Here is a 21,694-nt window from a genome sequence, read left to right on the forward strand (position 1 = left end):
ATTGGTTGTGAGACTTGAACGCTAACCAGGGCTGAAGGCAAAGAATGGATGTCTTTGGTTCTATGAATGAATGAATCCATTCATTCAGCACACACACTCAACAACAAAACCTCATAAATAGGACAATTTAACAGTGAACCTGTGAGACCGAAAGGCTGTGAGCAGAAGCAACAGCTTATAACCTCTTTTACCCACAAAAGTAAAAGGTATATATATATATATATATATATATATATAATATATATATATATATATATATATATATATATATATATATATATATATATACAAGGTCTATTAGAAAAGAAACTGACCGTTTTATTTAAAAAAAAAAACTATATGGATTTGAATTATATGTTTTTACGTCAGCCAAGCTTGAACCTTCATGCGCATGCGTGAGTTTTTCCACGCCTGTCGATGATGTCATTCGCCTGTGATCACGCCTTGTGGAAGGAGTGGTCCAGCCCCCTCGTCGGAATTCCTTTGTCTGAGAAGTTGCTGAGAGACTGGCGCTGTGCTTCATCAAAATTTTTTCCAAAACTGTGAGGCACATCCGAGTGGACATCATTTGACAAATTAAGCTGGTTTTCGGTGAAAATTTTAACGGCTGATGAGAGATTTTGGATTGTTTCTATCGCTGTAAAGACTTCCCACAGAGCGGGACGTCGCGCAGCGCTCTGAGGCGACGTCGTCATCCTGTTTCAAGCTGAAAACCTCCTAATTTAAGCCTCTGTTGTCCCAGGATGTCGTGAGAGAACAGAGAACTTTCAAAAGAGGTTGGGATCAGCAGTTTATCTGGACATTCCACTGTTAAAGGATATTTTTTTTAATGAAAGACGTGCGGACGGATTGGCGCATCGGCTCGCAGCCGGCGCGGCGTGCCTGCCACAGGAAAAACACCTCCGTGTTGATAACCATTTGTAAAATCCAGGCGGCTTTGGTGGCTTTCAGTTCAGTGAGTATCTGAGAAATTGTTTAACAGCAGGGCATGTTCCAACTTGTCCTTAAGGCTTCCAATGGAGGGCACAATCCAAAGATCTCGGTCTCTTTGCAGAATCCCTGGGTACCACTGGAATGACTGTGTCAAAACGAGTGGACACTTAGGGAACCTAGGATGAGGAGCATCACTTATATTGTGGAGTGTCAGCTTTGTGGCACATGCATGTTTCAGCACATAGGTGCTTGAGTGTGGAGGACCCCAGAGGCTGGAAAAGGCAAAAAGGACGCCCACGCTTCACCTGGCTGTGACAGATAGATGACACATTTAGAGATGTGGTGGTAGGCTGCTTGTTTGCCTGGGTGATTGCCATCCAGGACCAAAGGCGGTTGAGTGGTGGTGTGGATGCAGCAGTGTGCAAGTGTCACTGCATGATCCCACAACTGACTTTAAACTCAGAGTAAAAACAACATAACATTAACTGCACCACAACAGGTCGCCAGTTCGAGGCCCGTTCTCCTTTCATATATGAGGATGAGTCAGGAAGAGCATTTGATGTAAGATGTTTACCAAAAAAAAACACTGTCGGGCCTTTTTGATGGCCAAATGAGGCTTCAAAACATGTTTGCCACTTGTTGAACTCGGTAGCAAACTTTTTTTTCCCCAAAAGAGACTGCCATCTAGTGGTCTCAAAAACAGCAAACACTTCATGAAGCCTCACTTGGCCATCAGTAGCAACCACGAGCCAAAGAAAATTGATGACTATCTTAAGTAACACATGGCAAAGGTGGTTTGGAAGCTTGTCAAAATTCTTATTGCTAAAGTGAGCTCAAAGGCGAGTGGCAGGTGCAAAGTGGATGGATTTTTCCTGTTCATGAGTCATGGGTGTGTGTGGACATTAATTTAAACAATCACAGTGGCACCTGTCATTCCCTTTAATCCAGAGAGGACCTGGTGCATTGCACAGTTCTCTTGGACCCACCACTATTTCTCAAACAGTAGAAATGTGAGCATCCCACTGTGGATTTAGATGACATTTAAAGTTGAAATTATAGTATCTTGTCCAAAATGTTAAAGTAATTAATATTTTAGACTTCTGCTCTGCAGTAAGTCTCCAGTGCACCACTTCATAATAATTTGATAGGATGAGCAGAACAGCATATTCTCTTCATCTGTCCTTTAACCACTGGATCATCTCTTTATCACAAACTCACCATCATGCAAGAGTGGTTTCGATTTGGGTCTTTAATAAATCATCTATAAAGGTCCTTAGAGAAGAAAACTGGCTCGAAGAAGCATTTTACTTTTTTAATGACGTGAGTATCAAACCATACAAATGTAACAAATTATGTGTGTGCATGCACACAAACACAGACTCTCACGCACAAATCCGGGTTTTCTAATTAATTCAACCATGACCACATAATTCAACAACAGCAGGAAGCAGATTTTAATGCATTTTTAATGCTAGGACTTGTTCCTTATCCTGTTAATGAATTATAATCACAGCTTTGCCGAGCTATGAAAGTAAACAACTTCCAAAACGGCTCCAACATTTTTGGCTCCAATGGCAAAAGCAGCTGAAAGAATGATTCACACCTGTTCTCAGAAACAAGCCAGGAACTGTGCACCACACCACACTTACCATGTGTGTTTAAAGGTTATAGGAGCTAAAAGCTAATGACCACATAATGGCAAAATAATGAAAAGTAATGGTTGAGTGACGGAGGAAACATTAAAGCAAATTGCTTTTGTTCATAACTACACTACAGCTCCAAACAAACACTGCCAACAAATCACTAAACGAGACCTTGAGAATTTGTTCAGTAACAGTTACACACCATGTCTGTAGAGTGAAGGAGAAATTTAAAGACATAATAAAACCACTGGTTGCTGCCAGTGTTGCCCCCGAGGCTACACAACGGTGAAATCGCTGGGAGTCACACTTCCTGTGCTGTTGCATTTTGGCCTGTGACCTTGAGGTCAACGTGATACACTTTTACTATGTTTGGTGACCCTAGGCCTCTCTATACCAGAGAAATCACACTACTGAAGAAAAAAAAAAAAAAAAAAAATTTGGCTTGTGACCTCAACCTCAATATCAAATTCATCCATTTTTGATTGAGGTCTTGATTTCATAGACATTTCCTCTGTTTGGTGACCCCCAGGCCTCCCCATTAAAGAGCAACCCCCCCCCAAAAAAAGAGGGATTTTTTTTTTTTCATTTTCAAACTTCTTTCATAAGATGTCAGAGCCTTATATAGGATAGCATCCTTTATCGACTGACAAAGTTTGATCAGGATCTGATTCAGATTATAGATTTTGTGCCCATTTAAATTTAACATTGAAAACCCCATTTAATGTATATTTTACATTATATCTTGAACAAATGTGCCCCAGTCACTCTCATATTTGAAAGTGAGGTGCAGACTGACACTCACTATCACCTGACAAAGTTTGATCTGGATCTGATCTGGATTAAGGATTTTGTGAACGTTTGAATTTAATATTGAAAAGCCCATTTGGTGTACATTTTGCATAATATCTCAATCAAAAGTGCCTCAATCACTCATTTTTCTGTTATGGATTTACCTACAACTCTAAAATTCAGGGCTGTGGAAACTCAGTGGATTCGAGGAATTCCACAGATTTCATCATGGGGGCGGGGGGGGGGGTAGTGTTTTACTCTGTAATTGTGATTGTCACTGAATTTTTAAAATGCCTATTGCAAGCATCCTTTTTTACAACATTGTGCAAGTTTTATCAGTCCACGGACACTGATCTGTATAACAAATACAACTCTGCGTCCTAAGATCTGATAGCTTGGACTCCGATGAGGGCGGTCGCGTCTCCTCCTCTCTCCTCTATCTCTGCTCCAACCTTCAAAGTCCCTACTTCACCAGTCTGTGAATTCTTCAAACTACATTGGATTAATCATGAAATTGATCAGGTGGTCTCTGAACGCTATTGACACCATTTTTTTAAATTTTTTTTTATAAGAAGATCAGGGCCGGGGGATCCTGCGTGCCTGGATGGAACTTACCCTGCGGGCTATGTTCTTGACGCCTGGGAGACTTTCCACCTTTCTCTGTGGCGGACGTTGAGGATTTATTCATATTTGGATTCATAGTAGGAGGGCTGGTACTTATTGACTTATGTGCTGCCCTGACCTACCGGAAGATTGGCAAGATGGCTGCCACCAAAACCACGACCCCTCACTTGTCCATCATGAATTAATGAATGGGGCAAGGCGATGCATTCTCAGACTGCGTTAACCCTTGAACTCAGACGAAAATTGGACAACATCTCGGAGCAAATGCGTGCCTTGCAGGAGAAGATTTTAGAGACCAGGGAATTTTTCATAATTGGGTTTTGGTTTGTTCATGTGAAGCTGGAAAAGTCTTTTTCACTGCTCGACCACAAACACAGCAGGCTTATCAGCCCATCAAGGAGAAAATGCCCATTGTTTATCCTCCAGAAGAACTTCTATGGCCTTGGAAAGATTGGCTGCCTCCTTATCTTTCTTACTCCAGTACACAAGGACAGACAGACTCACACATGGACAAAAGACTGAAGCATGCTCCATTTTTCCCTTTTACCTCACCTCCTGTCCCCATCCACCACCCCATCCCAGCCACCCCTCACGCCACCCCTTCCCCTCTGGGGGCTGTGCGGTTTTAGCTGCGGCAGGTCCCCGTTCCCCCCAAGGTGGCGGCGGCGCGACTCCAGTTGCAGCGGCTACCACACACTCACATCACCTCAATTTGGATAACGGACTGTTTCAAGTTTTGTGCACATAAACAATGTCAAATGTATATGTGTTGTCTTAATTCTGATGTGTGCCATTATTACGGTAAACAAATAATAATTGTGGATAAATTGCTGTTTGTCTATGGAAATGTAAGTGTGGACGTAATCTCGTTGTTGTTGCACTTGTAATGACAATGACAATAAATCTCATCCATCCATCCAAGTCGGCGGAGAAAAATCCCTCTCTCAAAGTGTGGTTGTTGCGACAGTTGTCATAAATTGGGACTGGTTGGTGGCTACGGTGATGCTTTGCAGTTCCAAGTTAAACGTAGCATGTGGACATCATATGTTGTAAGAGCCATCAAGTTTTTAAAGAAGAATTTTGCGGGATGTCTGTCATGGAGCGACGTTGGAGAGAGGTGAGAAACATGGTTTGAAAAAGTTTAGGGCCCCTTCACACATAATGCAAATAAGTACAACTCAGGTGTTATGCGAGCAGGAACACAGTGCAAGCAACTGCACCACATCACGCAGCTGATGTAGAGAATAATAAAATAAAAACCAGCTGTATAATTAGTGAATATCACTGGGTTGATATAAATAATACATAAAAGGGGACACAATACAGAACCCTGCGGTTAAATAAAAACAAATTTCACTCACATGATTCAAACCCATAAGCTCTGATTACCAGATGGAAACTTTACCACTGAGCTACCATCACTGTCCTATACATGGTGCGAAAAATGCCTGAAATCAGAAAGGACATTGACGTATAAAAAAAAAACTAAAACCACACACCATATAAAAACACCACATTCTATTGAATCCCTCTTATCAAGGAGGCAATACAAGTATGATCTGTCTGTTCCTCTGTAGATGACCAATGGTCACAGGTGTACAGTCATGAAATGACATGAATGGAGCAGGGCCCTCTTATGTCCATATCTGCTGATGGCATGTCCAGCCGGCCCTGCGAGCGTGTCCAGCCAGCCGGCGCACTGGAGAACAGACATCGCGTCATGTGGAACAGAGCTCACCAGGGCTGGACTGGCATCTGAAAAGGGCCCGGGCACTTTTTGATCACCTGAGGGCCCAGCGCTGTTATATATACGATATATATATAGGCCTATATGCTAAAGAAGAATGTATGTGAAGTTCTGTGTATGTATGTTTTTGAGGGTGAGAGATAGAGAGAGAGGATGATAAGGTCACTAACTTTTTTTTTTCCTGATTATGAGCCCTGGTATGAGCCCTGATATGAGCCCTGGCCATATCATATATATATATATATTCATACCATTTTCCTTAAGCAAAAACTGAAAACGGGTCCCACAGACCCAAACACCTTACGAGGGTTAAGCAAAGCAATATTTCACTAACACACACAACACTGTAAGTTGGACACCAAATCTAGTCAGAGCATTATTTGACACCAAAGCTAAGGCACCACACACACACACACACACACACACACACACACACACACACACACACACACACACACACACACACACACACACACACACACACACACACACACACACACACACACACACACACACACACACACACACAGGTGCTCCAACACCTAATTCCCTAATGTATTATGTCCTTAAATATAGATGGTCATATGAATAACATGGAAACAGTAGGGACATTGTGCTGCATAGGCCATGAGGTAAATATGATTTCTGTTAATGTACAGTAAGAAAAGGGCTGTGTTGTGCACAACTCCATCTGGGCCGCTCTTGTATGTTCTAAGTCTTACTGAATCAAATTAATCCCTTAGTAATAATTTCCTAGGTTAAACATTTTCATACTTTCAGCTTACAATTGCTCCAGTCGAGAGATACTGTCAGTGATCTTACTGAATGGAATGTTAATAACAACCAGAAATATTTGAGGCCAATTCCACAGCGTATCACACATGTCTTTCTGCCCCCTCTCACCAGGCTGGCAGTAGCTACTCCACCTTGCAACGGCTACCAGCGATTGCTAAACAGTAGCACAGCTAGTCGGCTTCTTACCTATCCATCTACCACGCCACGAGGCAGCTAATACTTAATACCAGATGTCTTGATAATGACATGGCATTAAAGAAGGAAAAGATTACAAAAATACATTTTGTATAAAATCAGAGTTGCACAACACACGACAAGCAGGAGAGTAGAAATAAGATATGAGTTGGATTTGAGAAAGTGAAAGGGGGGGATGTCATAACTAACACGCACTAGCACTGACTTTAGACACATAGCACAGGTCGTCCTTGTGACAGTTCAAGACAAATGGAAGAGTTCTATATGCTGGAGCAACAATACAAGAGAAGTCAAAGTGTATGAAAATAAATCAAATGGGTACATGTTTGTGACTGATTTGAGAAAGTCAGGATGACGACTTAGTCTTAGTTTCAGGCAATAAATGGGAAACGAAATGCCGAAGAGGTGAATAGCTACACTGCATTGGCTACTAGGAAGTGTTGAGATGAATTCTAACCTCAATCTCTCCCTGCTGGGTCACGTTTCTCTCCGTCTCTGTTTCCGTCTCCTCCTCCTGCTCACTCTCCACCACCTGTGCTCTCGACGCCGGTCCCAGGCTAGTTTGAAATGACAGACCGGCGGCCCCACTACCCGAACCCGAGGTTGAGCTTGTGGTTTTAAACATATCTGTGATTTTGGCACATTTTGCTGCATCGTCTTTTAATTTCTGTTTTCTTTTTTCCTTTCGCTTCTCAGCTCCATTCTTTTGCTTCTCCATTTTGCGCACAACTCTCCAATCTCCACTCGAGCTTGGACCGAACAGCCAAAACTTTGAGTGATGACTTGGGTCAGGTGGAGGCCTGTAGGGAGGGGCGGGCCTTCGAGAACCAAGGAATTTCATTGGACTAGCCCAATGTGCCTCAGGACAAGCATCCAATGGGCCTCTATGTGTCATTTTTTACCGTCGCAATCAATAAAAAATATAATTATATACATATATTTTTTAATGACAGACCTGAGGGGGCCCAAAATGCGCGAGGGCCCGGCGGGATTTGCCCGGTACGCCAGATAACCAGTCCAGCCGTGGAGCTCACTTGGATCACGTGACATTCAGATCATTGCAGCGTGTTATGATTTCACGGTCCGGATCACCTGGGGCAGCCTGTCAATGTGCGTGCTGGCTGCAGCCCAGTGGACAGTTGTTAGTTCATGTCTGTCCAAACACAGTACATGCTCCCCAGCCGTGACATCCATAACCACAGATCTCCACAGTTGCTCCTGTCAGTGGCCACACACCCTGTCAGTTCAGCGCACACACCAACGTGTCACTGTGTCTGTTTGCAATTGGATTTTGTTTTTTGTAGTTAACCCTTTGTGTCCTGGCTGCCTTGCATCTTGGGGTCCAATTTAGATTCGTTTGTGGCATAACTGCAACACCAATGAGGTATTAAGCTTCAAATCCAATCAAGAAAAGGTTGGGGATGATGCGGGAAAATAAAAATAAAACAAAAAACAAAACCATAATTCTTAATTTGACTTATTTCATTGGAGACAACGTGACCCTGTTATTTCTTTTTTAATATAGAGTCATTCCTATACTTCTGGCCTGTAACCAAAAAAACAAAACAAAACAAAAAAGATAGGACAGATAAATTAGTTCTAAATATAAGGATTAAATCACCTTTACAGTCGGTTTTCTTGAGATGAGTCAGGGACGCAAACATCATCATTTTCAAAGTTACTGAACATATCTTGGACTATAAATCTGTCAGAAGAAGGCAGGTCTCAAAAACTGAGTGACCATTATTTGACAGGTGATAGTTTTGAAACAAAATCACATTAACCATAGACTTTGAATTGCAACTGCAAAACATTTAAAAAAGAAGATATAGTTAATCCTACAGTACTGCACTGTTATAAACATGCCATTTATTATAATTCTGTTCCAAGGCAATTCTCTTAGTGCATCTCGTTCACTGCTTAATTAGCTCATATTGACAGAAGCTTAGGTTTCAACTGGTTTTTCATTTTTTGTTGTTGAAAAGAATTACTTTTTTTCCACACAGCCATTGTGATAATTGTAATATGAGGAGAGCCTAGTTAAGTGATTTATTACTTGTTCACTTCTCAGTAATACATTTTTTTCTCCCCTTCTTGCATTCTTATTGCTTGTAAAACTCTCAGCACCAAATCAGAAATTATTCTTTATTCCTCCACATGTTGTACGTCATCTTACTTTAACCACAAGCACAATCTCAAAAGGAAATCTGCCCTTCTTTCTTGTTACATTTGTCCATGTTTCTGGAACCGTCATCTCCCTACCTCTGCATTCTTGTCAGTAATGGTATAGTACTTTGTGCACTGAGGTAGCAAACGTAGAGGTCAGTGCCTTAAACAGTTTCAAACCCCACTAAACTGTGGGGTTTTAAAGAAAGAGTGGCCAGGTCCATACCCATCTCAGAATTAACCGTCTATCTGCACCAGCAAGATAAAATATGGGCATCCATCCACTTTGCCTTCTCCAGCTGCTTCCAGTGCATCCAGTTAGTGTCAGTTATCTCACTTTTAATGTGCTTGCATATAGTATAATGCCCACATGTTGCATATCAAAATGCTCCGAACAGTCTCAGCTTTATGACATATATATTTGTCTTAAACAGAGTGTAAATATCTAATTTAGCTGTAAAGCCCAAAATGTGAAAAGTGATTTTTGAAGTACTTAAAATGTTTAGTGAAAATACACCTTTGCTCATGTGAACAAACAATTTTTGTGTTAGAAATGGATTTCTCGGTCATAAAAGTAGTGTAATATGTGAAAGATTTTTAGATCAGTGCCTAATAAATTGCAAAAAACCCGAAATATGTGCCTTGCAGCATCGAAGACATGGTAGCAACAGGGAAGAGTCACATAATGTCCATAATGGAGCTTTCTGTACATTGTAAAAGAGCATATCTGTAAACTAAAACCAGTGTCAGCTGGTTATCTACATTTATCAAATAAATCTTTATTGTATGAAGAAAATGTCTCCGTCATTGAAACGCCAAATGTAAAAATGATCCCTGCATCATATGTTTTTGCACAATGATTTTCTTTCTGTAATTCTAAATAAAATAAGTGTACTCAAGTTGCTGGGAGAAGGTTCTTTTTGAGCTTATGAGCATTTACTTATGTTGTAGTCAGAATCCTGGACTGAGATTCTCTTCAGTGAGTTGTAAGCAGAGACGTCACATGACCATGTGATCTTCTCGACCATGTGATCAGATTATCTTGAGGGAAATGGAAAATACAGCTATGAATTTAAAAAGTTTCAGGAAGTCAAACAAAGTCTGTGATATTCCGTGGATGATTTAATCATAGAAATATGACAAAAAGTTGATGTGGACATGCCAGCACATTCATGGACTCCATATCGTTAATCAACTATTTCATATTTATACAATGTCCTTCCAGTGGTGCAAGAAGTCAATTAGACATATTTACCTATTTAGCAGAGAACGTAGTTCAGCAGGTGAGAAGTTGTGCTTCTAATATGTCCACTTGGATTCACTTTCCGGTCACACTTCATATACATTGTCCATCTCCACCCACCTGTAAATGGGTGCCAGCCTTGTCTTGGGAAGTATCCTGTTAGCCTGGCATCTGGCATCTCATCGGGGGGTGTTAGAGATTCTCAATTGCTCCACATGACGTAATATATTCTCTTGGTTTGTTACATGTGATATAATAAAAGTTCAGCACAATATTTTGTGCATATTCCACAGAATTTATGCATGCATGAGCAAAACAGGTTTCACATTTAATGTTCAGAAGTGCCAGTTTGTGTTTTAGTTAATGTTACATTTAGTGTTAGAATAACAATTAGCAATTTCAATTAATTATTAATTTATATAGTGCCATCTCACGACAGAGTTGCCCCAAGGCGCTTCACACAATTCATAACAACACAAAGTAATTTAAAATCAAAATTAAAATCAAGAAGGGCACAATAAAAAGATAAAACACAGTAGAATAAAAAGAAATTTCAAGGCAAACATAAAAACTAATTAGATTAATGATAAGACAGTCTAAAAAAGTGGGTCTTCAATCTTGATTTAAAAGTCTCCACCGTGTCAGACTGCCTAATAACTGCAGGTAAATCGTTCCAAAGAGTCGGACCACGGTAGGAGAAGGCGCTATACCCCACAGACTTTTTGTTCACCCTCGGAACACACAGAAGCCCTGCGCCCTGCAAACGCAAGGGCCTCGCAGGTACATAGGGCTTCATCAAGTCCACCAGGTAGGAAGATGGCAGTCCGTGAACAATTTTATAAACCAACAACAAGACTTTAAAATCCGATCTGGCAGAAACCGGAAGCCAATGAAGGGACACCAGAATGGGTGTAATGTGGTCAAACCTTTCACTTCATGTCAAAAGTCTGGCAGCAGCATTCTGCACTAATTGAAGACCCCAAATGCTAGACTGCGGCAGGCCAGAAAATAAAGCATTACAATAATCCAGTCTGGAAGAAACAAATGCATGTATTAGTGTCTCAGCATCAGCCATAGATAGGATGGGACAAATCCTCGCTATGTTTCGCCGATGGAAGAAGGCAGTCCTCGTAATATCTGTAATGTAGGGGCCAAAGGATAACGTAGGATCAAAAAGTACCCCAAGATTCCTCACTTTGTCCGTATGATGCACAACACAAATTAAGCGCCAGCTGGTCAAATTGATGCTGATGTCTGCCTGGACCAAGAACCATCATTTCAGTCAATTCAGAATTCAAGAGTAGGAAGCTACTAGACAACCAACTTCTCACAGATATAAGACAATCTTCTAAGGCTTTTATATGGTCAAGATTACCAGCAGTTATCGGCATGTACAATTGAGTATCATCAGCATAACAATGAAAGGCAATCCTGTAATGTCGCAGAATATGTCCAAGGGGCACTATATAAAGTGAGAAAAGCAAGAGGCCTAACACAGACCCCTGTGGAACCCCAAATTTCATTTCACCAAGGCCAGAAGTAGTGTTATTATACACAACACAATAAGAATGACTGGACAAGTATGACGTCAACCAAGCAAGAACACTTCCAGTAATCTCAAAGTAATTTTCCAGCCTATCAAGTAAAACATGATGATCCACAGTATCAAATGCACCACTAAGATCTAAAAGCATTAAAACCACCGTGGTGTCCAAATCCATTGCGCACAGAAAATCATTCACCACTGTAATAAGCGCTGTCTCTGTGGAGTGATGTTTTCTGAAAGCAGACTGCAGTGGCTCAAGAAGATCATTCTCAGTAAGATGGTCCACAAGTTGCCGTGAAACAACTTTTTCCAGAATTTTAGAGCAGAATGACATATTTGATATCGGCCTGTAATTATTCAATACACCAGGGTCAAGACCAGATTTATTAAGCAATGGTTTAATCACTGCAGATTTAAATACCTAGGAACAGAACCAGAGGTTAATGAAAGATTTCCAGCACAGCCGGCCCAAGAACGGGCCATAGGTCCTAAAACAGTTTTGTTGGTATAGGATCAAATACGCAGGTTGTGCTTTTTGTAGATGTCACGGGCTTCGCCAGCACGTCTAGTGAAATAGTATGAAATTCTGTAAATCTAGGTGCCACCTCATTAATAACACCCACCTCCACAGCAGGGTGCAGTGATTGAGCCAAGGCATGTTGAGATATGCTCAATCTAATGCCTTCTATTTTTTTCTCAAAGTAATCCAAGAAGTCCTGAGAATGGAGAATGACTAACAGGTGACCGTCTATGGATAAGAAATGCTACAGTGTCAAACAAAAATTTTGAGTTGTGCTTATTTTTATTGATCAAATCCGAATAGTAGGCCCACTTTGTAGTCCATAGTGCATGCTTATACTCTACAACTGCATCATGCCATGCAGAGTGGAACACCTCTAATTTGGAGCTATGCCACTTCCGTTCCAGACCTCTAGCCTTCTGCCTGAGGTCCTGCAAGTAACCATTAAACCAAGGTGACTCCACTTTGGGAAGACAAGGCCTTAATAAAGGAGGCACAATCTCATCAAGTGTAGTTTTGAGTACTGAATTCAAACCATCCACCAGACTGTCCACTGATTGAGCATTCTGCAAAGTTGAAGGTAAAAGATCAGATCAGGCAATCTGGCTTCAGGTTCAGTCCTAGCTGAAGGTTTAATGTGTCACCGCAGTAATATTCAAGGTTGTTGCTCCACTAAATGTGGTAGTGTAAATGTAAACTTAATAAGTGAGTGGTCAGAGACCACCGATGCAAGGGGCAGGATACCAATATTCATGACAGCAACACCACGTACCAGAACTAAATCCAGGGTATTACCACTAATGTGGTTAAGGATATGATTCCTTCTTTATGTTCTCTAATGCCATATACCAACACAGTGCAGAGTAGCTACCTAAACTCTGTAAGGGAGATAGAGTATCTCGTCAATAGTTTTACATCCTCATTGAAGACAACTTTGGATGCTGTAGCTCCTCTGAAAAAGAGAGCTTTAAATCAGAAGTGTCTGACTCCGTGGTATAACTCACAAACTCGTAGCTTAAAGCAGATAACCCGTAAGTTGGAGAGGAAATGGCGTCTCACTAATTTAGAAGATCTTCACTTAGCCTGGAAAAAGAGTCTGTTGCTCTATAAAAAAGCCCTCCGTAAAGCTAGGACATCTTTCTACTCATCACTAATTGAAGAAAATAAGAACAACCCCAGGTTTCTTTTCAGCACTGTAGCCAGGCTGACAAAGAGTCAGAGCTCTATTGAGCTGAGTATTCCATTAACTTTAACTAGTAATGACTTCATGACTTTCTTTGCTAACAAAATTTTAACTATTAGAGAAAAATTACTCATAACCATCCCAAAGACGTATCGTTATCTTTGGCTGCTTTCAGTGATGCCGGTATTTGGTTAGACTCTTTCTCTCCGATTGTTCTGTCTGAGTTATTTTCATTAGTTACTTCATCCAAACCATCAACATGTTTATTAGACCCCATTCCTACCAGGCTGCTCAAGGAAGCCCTACCATTATTTAATGCTTCGATCTTAAATATGATCAATCTATCTTTGTTAGTTGGCTATGTACCACAGGCTTTTAAGGTGGCAGTAATTAAACCATTACTTAAAAAGCCATCACTTGACCCAGCTATCTTAGCTAATTATAGGCCAATCTCCAACCTTCCTTTTCTCTCAAAAATTCTTGAAAGGGTAGTTGTAAAACAGCTAACTGATCATCTGCAGAGGAATGGTCTATTTGAAGAGTTTCAGTCAGGTTTTAGAATTCATCATAGTACAGAAACAGCATTAGTGAAGGTTACAAATGATGTTCTTATGGCTTCGGACAGTGGACTCGTCTCTGTGCTTGTTCTGTTAGACCTCAGTGCTGCTTTTGATACTGTTGACCATAAAATTTTATTACAGAGATTAGAGCATGCCATAGGTATTAAAGGCACTGCGCTGCGGTGGTTTGAATCATATTTGTCTAATAGATTACAATTTGTTCATGTAAATGGGGAATCTTCTTCACAGACTAAAGTTAATTATGGAGTTCCACAAGGTTCTGTGCTAGGACCAATTTTATTCACTTTATACATGCTTCCCTTAGGCAGTATTATTAGACGGTATTGCTTAAATTTTCATTGTTACGCAGATGATACCCAGCTTTATCTATCCATGAAGCCAGAGGACACACACCAATTAGCTAAACTGCAGGATTGTCTTACAGACATAAAGACATGGATGACCTCTAATTTCCTGCTTTTAAACTCAGATAAAACTGAAGTTATTGTACTTGGCCCCACAAATCTTAGAAACATGGTGTCTAACCAGATCCTTACTCTGGATGGCATTACCCTGACCTCTAGTAATACTGTGAGAAATCTTGGAGTCATTTTTGATCAGGATATGTCATTCAAAGCGCATATTAAACAAATATGTAGGACTGCTTTTTTGCATTTACGCAATATCTCTAAAATCAGAAAGGTCTTGTCTCAGAGTGATGCTGAAAAACTAATTCATGCATTTATTTCCTCTAGGCTGGACTATTGTAATTCATTATTATCAGGTTGTCCTAAAAGTTCCCTAAAAAGCCTTCAGTTAATTCAAAATGCTGCAGCTAGAGTACTGACGGGGACTAGAAGGAGAGAGCATATCTCACCCATATTGGCCTCTCTTCATTGGCTTCCTGTTAATTCTAGAATAGAATTTAAAATTCTTCTTCTTACTTATAAGGTTTTGAATAATCAGGTCCCATCTTATCTTAGGGACCTCGTAGTACCATATCACCCCAATAGAGCGCTTCGCTCTCAGACTGCAGGCTTACTTGTAGTTCCTAGGGTTTGTAAGAGTAGAATGGGAGGCAGAGCCTTCAGCTTTCAGGCTCCTCTCCTGTGGAACCAGCTCCCAATTCAGATCAGGGAGACAGACACCCTCTCTACTTTTAAGATTAGGCTTAAAACTTTCCTTTTTGCTAAGCTTATAGTTAGGCCTGGATCAGGTGACCCTGAACCATCCCTTAGTTATGCTGCTATAGACGTAGACTGCTGGGGGGTTCCCATGATGCACTGTTTCTTTCTCTTTTTGCTCTGTATGCACCACTCTGCATTTAATCATTAGTGATCGATCTCTGCTCCCCTCCACAGCATGTCTTTTTCCTGGTTCTCTCCCTCAGCCCCAACCAGTCCCAGCAGAAGACTGCTCCTCCCTGAGCCTAGTTCTGCTGGAGGTTTCTTCCTGTTAAAAGGGAGTTTTTCCTTCCCACTGTAGCCAAGTGCTTGCTCACAGGGGGTCGTTTTGACCGTTGGGGTTTTACATAATTATTGTATGGCCTTGCCTTACAATATAAAGCGCCTTGGGGCAACTGTTTGTTGTGATTTGGCGCTATATAAAAAAATTGATTGATTGATTGATTGATGTGTGTCAAGCCCTGCATGCACTGCTGCAATCCCAGTGCATCCACAATCTCCATAAATGATTTACAGAGGGGATCAGAGGGAGGGCCTCTTCATATGAATGTTAAAATCACCAATGATCAAAATGTTATCAGCACTAGTTGACAAGTTAGAAATAAACTCACCAAATTCATCCAAGAATTCAGAATATGGGCCAGGGGGCCTATAAACAATGACAAAATAACACCTGATGGCCATACTTCTGCCCCAAACAATATCATAATGAATTAAAGTGAGTTATTGCTTTTTTCCACTCAAACGATCCACTATCTTCTTGTTAGTGATGTCATCACCACCTCCACCACCATCCGACAGAAAATACTTGGGACATGTACAGATTTGGCTTGAAAATGGCAACAATTATGGAAGATTTTTTTTTTGTGTTTGCTTTGTTTGATATTACAAAATTTTTATGAGAATAGGCCACAAAATCTAGAGACAGCACGAGCACTGATACAAGCACCACAAAACTTCCTTCTCAATAAATTGTTATTATTATTATTTCCAGATGAGTCTGACTGTACAGTAATTTGTTGCATTTTGGTTGGTTGCAGTTAAGGAAGTTCTACTTATTTAAATTTTAGGAGTAGCTGTGTGCAGCACGGTCACTTAGTGTTTAGCACAGCTGCCTCCCAGAAAAATGTTCCTGGGATTGCTTCTGAACTGGTCCCTTCTCTGTGGAGCTTGCATGTTCTACCCATGTTTGCATGGGCCCAGCTTCAAAGACATGCAGGTTTGGTGAACTACAAACTAAGTTGTGTGGGTGAGAGTGTGAATGGGATGTGTAACTACAATCAACTGGCAGCTCAGCCCAGTCTCATTTTTTTATCCTCCTATCACAAAATGATTCAAGTTTTTGACAGTTTTTTTTTTTTGATTTTTTTAAACTCACTATTACTAACCCTACTCCTACACCCAACCCTAACCATAACCTCCCCCTGCTGCACTTTTAATTACATGCAGCCATCACGGAATGAATTAGAATGAATTCATGCTGCCATGACGAAAATTGTGCACTTTCTGTGACAATATGACAAACCAATAGATTAATGTATATTTCGTGCTGCTGAATCATGACAATCCATGAGACTGGGTTGGACAGCTGGGATATGCTCCAGTTCCCCTGTGACCCTTAACAGGCATAATAAGCAGGTTTAGAATGTATTAGTTATTTTACATTAGAAAGGAGAATTTAACTGATGACGTATCTATTCCATAATACTAAACATAATGGAAAGATACACTTTCATATCAGCTTTGTAAAGTCTACAAACACCATTTCCTCCTTCAAGTCATGAGCTGCAGTGTCACATTCACCTGCTGCAAAAGCACTTACACGACTGCCTTGCATTTGAATGTACTCCACCTCCACCTCATCATCTACCTGTCTCACTGACTGATTCATTCAAGCAACAATTGTGCTGTCACTGCAGACAGCCTCCATGCCAACCCTTATCTGCTGGACTTTTACATGCATACTAAAATATCCTGTGCAAGTTGTCTGGCAGAATTACTACTAGCTCAGGCACTATCTAAAATTTAAACTCTTAACCTAAAATGCTGGTGGTGGTGAGACACAAGCTTGTGTCTAGAAGGTCATAGGTTCAGTTCCCCAATGAAACAGGAAAATCACAAAGATGGGCTTCAGCAATTTATTTATCCACCTTCGGTTGAGCGTCTTGCAAGGCACCACCTTGACATCTGTGTGTTGAAGTGTATGCTTGAGTGGCTGAATGTGAGGAATCATTGAGCATGTACCTTAGTGGGATAGGGGACGAGCTAAAAAAATGTCTTACAGCAAAGTTGCCAAGTACTTAAAAGTGTAAACAATAAATAATTCAGTCCAAGTACTGTAATATTAAAGACACGTCTCGCAGTTCAGTTACATAATTATCTCTTCAATCATTCTAAAGATGAGGTTCTAGTCTTGATCTGGCTGATCTCTGTGGAAGGTTGAGCCATGCTGACAAACTAATGTGGATAGAATTTTTAATAGAGTCTTGCAGTCCAACCCAGAGGCTGCTGACAGATTCAGACTGGGCTCAAGACCAATTTTCACATTGATATCTTGAGCTCAAGCTTATTATCACATTACATAAACCTCCAAATAAAACTATTCTCTCACAAATATATCTTTGCTAACACAGGACAGGCTAGGGGTGTAAACTTGGCATTGGGGGTTGGGGGCCACACTAATTCCAAGTGAGGTAAAAAAAAGCTTGGTCTTGAGAAATTACATGATTTGTGGTAATTGCATCGTTGTTCATTCATTCATCTTCAACCGCTTTTCCAGGTTTGGGTTGCAGGGGCAACAGCTCCAGCAGGGGATCCCAGACTTCCCTTTCCCATGCAACATTGACCACCTCTGACTGGGGATCCTGAGGCGTTCCCAGGCCAGTGTGGGTCCTGGGTCTTCCCCGGGGTCTCATCACAGATGGATGTGCCTGGAACACCTCCCTTGGGAGGTGCCCGGGGGGCATCCTTACCAGATGCCCGAACCACCTCAGCTGGCTCCTTTCAAAGTGAAGTTTAGGGTGAGAATGTGAACTTCTCACCCTATCGCTAAGGGAGACACCAGCCACCCTCCTGAGGAAGCCCATTTCAGCCACTTGTACCTGTGATCTAGTTCTTTTGGTCATGACCCAACCCTCATGACAATAGGTGAGAGTAGGAACGAAGATTGACCAGTAGATCGAGAGCTTCACCTTTTCGTCACAACAATATGGTAGAGCGAATGCAATACCGCCCCTGCTGCACTGATTCTCCATCCAGTCACACACTCCATTGTCCCCTCACTCATGACCAAGACCCGAGGCACTTGAACTCCTTCACTTGGGGCAAGACTTCATTCCCTACCTGGAGTAGGCAATTCATCGATCCTGCTGAGAACCATAGCCTCAGAATTAGAGGTGCTGATCCTCATCCCAGCTGCTTCACACTCAGCTGCGAACCAATCCAGTGAGTGTTGGAGGTCACCGGCTGATGAAGCCAACAGGACCACATCATCTGCAAAAAGCAGTGATGAGACCCTGAGCCCACCAAACCGAAACCATCCTCCCCCTGACTACGCATTGATATCCTCTCCATGAATATCACAAACAGGATTGGTTACAAGGCGCAGCCCTGGCAGAGGCCAAACTCCACCAGAACAGAGTCCGACTTACTGCCTAACACCCGAACACAGCTCTCGCTTTGTGAGTACAGAGATTGGATGGCCCTGAGAAGGGACCCCCTCACTCCATACTCCTGCAGCACCTCCCACAGCATCTTCCGGGGTACCCGATCATATGCCTTCTCCAAATCCACAAAACACAGGTAGACTGGATGGGCATACTCCCAGGCACCCTCCAGGATCCTTGTGAGAGTAAAGAGCTGGTTGGTTGTTCCACGACCAGGACGGAACCTGCATTTTTCCTCTTCAATCAGAGGTTTGACTATCAGCTGAACTCTCCTTTCCAGCACCCTGGAGTAGTGTGATGCCCCTGTAGTTGTCACACACTCTATGGTCCCCCTTTTTAAATATGGGGACCACCACCCTAGTTTGCCACTCCTCAGGCACTGTCCCAGACCTCAACGCAATGTTGAAGAAACATCTCATCTAACACAATTCCTCCACACCCAGAGCCTTCAGCATTTCTGGACAGATCTCATCAACCCCTGGGGCCTTGCCACTGCGGAGTTGTCAAACTACTTAGTGACTTCCACCAGGGAAACTGACGAAAATCCTCCATCAGATTCCAGCTCTGCCCCTACTATAGAGGGTGCTCCAGTCTGATGCAGGAGTTCCTCAAAGTGTTCCTTCCAGCACCAGATTACATCCTCAGTTGAGGTCAACAGAGTCCCATCCTTACTGTACACAACTTGGATGGTTCCCCGTTTTCCCCTCCTGAGGTGCCTCACGGTCTGCCAGAAGCGCCGACCAAAAGTCCTTCTCCATTGTTGCTCCAAACTCCTCTCAAACCCACTGCTTTGCTTCCCCCACAGCAGAGGCTGCTGCCCTTCGAGCCTGTTGGTACCTTGCAACTGCCTCTGGAGTCCTTTGAGATAACATATCCCGGAAAGACTCTTCCCGGATGGCCTCCACGGTGTTTGAGGGTTGCCACACCTTGAGGCACCTAAGTCTTTCAGGCAACATCTCCCCACTGCAGCTTCAGCAATGGAAATTTTGAACATTGCCCATTCTGGTTCAATGCCCCCAACCTCCACAGGGATGCTAGAGAAGCTCTGCCGGAGGTGTGAGTTGAAGATCTGTCAGACAGTAGCCTCCTCCAGACATTCCCAGTTCACCCGCACTATCTGTTTGGGCTTGCCAGGTCTGTCCAAAGTCCTCCCCCACCCTCTGATCCAACTCACCACCAGATGGTGATCAGTTGACAGCTCTGCCCGTCTCTTCACCTGAGTGTCCAGAACATGCGGCTCAAATCAGATGATATGATCACACAATCGATCATTGATCTTTGGCCTAGGGTGCTCTGGTACCATGTACACTTGTGAGCATCCTTATGTTCGAACATGGTGTTTGTTATGGACAGTCCATGACTAGCACAGAAGTCCAATAACAAACAACCATTTGGGTTTAGATAAGGGAGGCCGTTCATACCACTCACACCTCTCCAGGTGTCTCTGTCATTGCCCACGTGTGCGTTGAAGTCACCCCCACCAGAACAATGGAGTCCCCCACTGGAGCCCCATACAGGACTTCATTCAGGGACTCCAAGAAGGCCAAATACTCCAAAATGCTTTTCGGTGCATACGCACAAACAACAGTCCCCCCCCCCGCCACCCGAAGACACAGGGAGGCGACCCTCTCGTCTACTGAAGTAAACTCCAACGTAGTGGTGGTCAGTTGGGGACTCGTGAGTATCCCCACACACACCCGGCGCCTCACCCCCTGGGCAACTCCAGAGAAGAATAACGTCCAATCCCTATCAAGGAGAGTGGTTCCGGAGCCGAGGCTGTGCATGGAGGCAAGGCCCACCAGATCTAACTGGTATCGCTCCACCTCCCGCACAAACTTTGACTCCTTCCCCCACAGGGAGGTGACGTTTCACACCCCCAGAGCCAGGCCCTGCCACCCGGGTCTGGTCCTGTCACCCAGAGGACAGCATACCCAACACCAGCGCTTCCCCCTGTGCGTGGTGAGCCCACAGGGTGAAGATGGAAGGTCTACATTGCCTTTTTGGGCTGTACCTGACTGCGCACCATGGCAAGCCCAGCCACCAGATGCTCGCTGACTGGCTGGCTCCAGATGAGGGCCCCCAGCTTACTCCGGGCCAGGTAACTTTTCCTCAACCTCGTTCTGTCATGGTGTCTTGTGAACCATTCTTAGTCTGGCCTCTCGCCTGAGACCAATTTGCCATGGGAGACCCTGCCAGGATCACAAATTCTCCAGACAACACAGCTCTCAGGTTCATAGCGGCACATGAACCTGCACCAGCACAGAAACTGCCCTTTTAAAGGTTTTTAATGACATTTTAATAGCAAATGATAGCGGCAACCATGTCATTCTTGTCCTGCTTGACCTGACTGCTGCTTTTGATACAAATGATCACAACATACTGATAAATCATTTGCAGCAGCTTGTGGGCATCGGTGGTAGTGTCCTGGACTGGTTCAGGTCCTACATAACTGGTAGGACTATGTGTGTTGGCCTCGGAGTTTGTGAGTCCTCTTCTGCTCCACTTTTATATGCGGTCCCACAGGATTCAATTCTTGGACCCCTACTCTTCTCCCTGTATTTGCTTCCCCTGGGGTCCATTCTCAGAAAGCATGGTATCAGCTTTCACTGCTATGCTGATGATAGCCAGCTATATGTTCCCCTAAAGAAAAATGATGCCTCTTCTCTTCAGCCCCTTTTGTCCTGCCTTGAGGATGTTAAAGCCTGGATGGCATTGAATTTTCTTAATTTTAATGAAAAGAAAACAGAGGTGATTGTTTTTGGCCCTAGCAGCTCCTGTTCTTCCTCACTTGTTGATCTGGGGCCTTTGTCAGCCTTTTTGAAATCTACTGTCACAAACTTGGGTTTTAAGATGGACAACGATTTTAAACTGGACCACCAAATCAGTGCAGTAGTCAGATCG

The 21,694-nt window shown here is 42.7% G+C and overlaps 1 protein-coding gene and 1 long non-coding RNA gene across 2 annotated transcripts in view; one reads left to right on the top strand and one right to left on the bottom strand.

The window, feature by feature from the left end:
- Positions 1-21,694, bottom strand: part of alk (ALK receptor tyrosine kinase) — a 1,475,036-nt gene that overhangs the window by 738,723 nt on the left and 714,619 nt on the right.
- Positions 4,988-20,530, top strand: LOC117501141. Its single transcript, XR_004557941.1, has 4 exons — positions 4,988-5,106; positions 9,564-9,569; positions 18,987-18,996; positions 20,520-20,530. It is a non-coding gene; the product is annotated as an uncharacterized LOC117501141 (long non-coding RNA).

The sequence above is a fragment of the Thalassophryne amazonica genome, chromosome 19 (assembly GCF_902500255.1).
Source record: "Thalassophryne amazonica chromosome 19, fThaAma1.1, whole genome shotgun sequence".
Lineage (NCBI taxonomy): Eukaryota > Metazoa > Chordata > Actinopteri > Batrachoidiformes > Batrachoididae > Thalassophryne > Thalassophryne amazonica.